The sequence below is a fragment of the Dendrobium catenatum genome, unplaced genomic scaffold (assembly GCF_001605985.2).
Source record: "Dendrobium catenatum unplaced genomic scaffold, ASM160598v2 fragScaff_scaffold_9, whole genome shotgun sequence".
NCBI classification, from domain to species: domain Eukaryota; kingdom Viridiplantae; phylum Streptophyta; class Magnoliopsida; order Asparagales; family Orchidaceae; genus Dendrobium; species Dendrobium catenatum.
In genome coordinates, this window is record NW_021318471.1 from 45686 (window position 1) to 48140 (window position 2455).

The 2455-nt window shown below is 38.8% G+C and overlaps 1 protein-coding gene across 1 annotated transcript in view; it reads left to right on the forward strand.

The window, feature by feature from the left end:
• LOC110105990 overlaps nucleotides 1–2455 on the forward strand; it is a 5285-nt gene that overhangs the window by 972 nt on the left and 1858 nt on the right. The gene's annotated exons all lie outside the window — the stretch shown is intronic.

Sequence of the window (2455 nt, forward strand, 5' to 3'; positions counted from 1 at the left end):
CGAGCTCAAACTTAAGCTCGGGTCGAGCTCAAACTTAAGCTCGGGTCGAGCTCAAACTTAAGCTCGGGTCGAGCTCAAACTTAAGCTCGGGTCGAGCTCAAACTTAAGCTCGGGTCGAGCTCAAACTTAAGCTCGGGTCGAGCTCAAACTTAAGCTCGGGTCGAGCTCAAACTTAAGCTCGGGTCGAGCTCAAACTTAAGCTCGGGTCGAGCTCAAACTTAAGCTCGGGTCGAGCTCAAATGACATACTTGAACTCGGCTTGAGGCGAACGATGTGAGCTAACGAGTAGCTCATGAGGCATAAGCTATCTTTTTGTTCCACCTCATCATCTTTCTCACAAATAGAACAAAAAAAATTGCAAAATCATTTTTCTCATGAAGGGCAAACCAGAAGTAATCTTGCAAAATCATTTTTATACCTTTGCAAAATGAATGAAGTTCTTAAGATATAAGAAAGAGATGAAATACCCAGAGAAAATTTTCAATCACCCAAGTTCTCGTAGTCGCCGCCCCTCCTCACGCTCACAAACCATAGTAAAAAGCCAGAGTTTGCAAGAGCAAAAGAAAACTAAAATGCGAATGGTGGTTAAGTTTGAAATAAAATAATAGAAACCTTATAACCTTAGACCATCTCACAGTCTCACATCTCACGCTCACCTCGGAACCATGGGCCGCGAACCGACTTCCGCCTTCCGCAGTTCTTCATACTCATGTTTCGAGCGGCTCGTCGAGTATTCAAGCCGAGTTTCTTTCAGATCAAACTCGGGCTCGAAATTCTAGCGAGCTCAAAATATGCTCAAACTCGAAACTCGACTTGTAAGCTCGTTAACGAGTCGTCTTGACTCGTTTGCACCGGTAGTTGGAAATTTTTTTACAATATTTTCTATGAATGATTTTTTTCCCCCACAAAATGGGGAATTTCTCTCTTTCACTTTCTTAACTCTAAAATATATACACAAGCTTTTCATTTACTTATTAGTTTTGTAAGATTTGGCCTCTACTTATATACCTGTGTTTTTATTTTATTTTTCTACTATAAATGCTGTCTTCTCAGAAATTGTGTGTAGATTGAGGGTGCCATTTGACGTTGTTTGTATATGGCTTGATGCTTGACATTTTACCCACTGCCATTTTTTTTTTTAGAGTAAAAACATTACTTAAGTAAATGGGCTTGTTTGAGACACTTCTTTTAAAGAAGTTCACGTGTGGGTTTTGTTATATTAATATTTTTTGTTTCATTATATTTTGGTTTCATTAAATTGTGCTTGTTGTGTGATGAGTCACATTTTATTATTATTTTTTTGATACATAATAATAGCGGTTTAAACCGTTGCTATTATAAAAAAATGCAGCGATTTAAACCCTACTATTGTATAGATTAGCAGTTGTAATAATCTTTGCTAGAGCTATCCTATAACAACTTTCCTACAACATTTTCAAAAGCTTTTTGAAGAAATGCAAACACCACAGATGTGCAGTGATTAATTAATAAACCGTTAGAATTAAATTAGTAGGATTTTAAACCGATGTTATTGCTTAAAAAAGGTGCTGCTATAACTATAAATAATAGTAGAGACCATTTGCCAACTGACATCATCAGACCTCTACTACTACTCCCATAATATCTGATACAATTACAAACCACCAATTAAACTCTCCTTCCTTATAATCTCTTCTTCTTCAATCATGGAGATGAGCAAACTTTTATTTATTTATTTTTTTTAACAACAAAAACAAACTGTATTCAATAAAAAAGGAGGGTTACAACAACTAAAACCAACAACTGGTGGTACAAAACAATAAGACCATAAAAACCAGATAAAGAAGGAGAAGTAGAGAAAATGGACTCAAGAATGGAGGCCCCCTACACTAAACACGGACCATCCATAGGTGCCAGTTATAGGAACAGAATCTAGAGGCCACCAAGCAACAGAAAGAGGCACCCAGGTTGTAAAGGCCATTTTGCTCCCAGGTTCGTCAGGACGAAGTCGGATCGTCCGGGACGATCGGTACAGGTTGTGCAGGAAAACATGTTTGGCTGCATGGTTCGTCTGGACGAAAGTCGGATCGTCTGGACTAAAATTTTACAGAGCCAAGTCGTCCAGGGACGGTAATTAATCTCGTCTAGACGAAATTCGTCCAGAGCCAAATCATCTCGGGACGAAGTTGCGATCGTCCGGGACGATCAGTCTGGATATATATAGAAATGAGATATTTTGAAGAGAGAGAAAAGCTCAGGAGAAAGAAAAATGAAGGAAAAAGAAGGAAAAGTGATTTTTGGGCGACTCCCGTCCGTTTTCGTCCGTTGCAGTAGTTCAAGAAATTGGTGTACGCAAGGTAAGACGCATTCCGCCTTTCTCAATTTTCAGAATGGTGAAGTTTGAACGGTTTTTCTGTCCGGATTTCGTTTTCGTTAGCGAATTTCGTCCGTATAACACGATTGGTTCAGTTTTTAC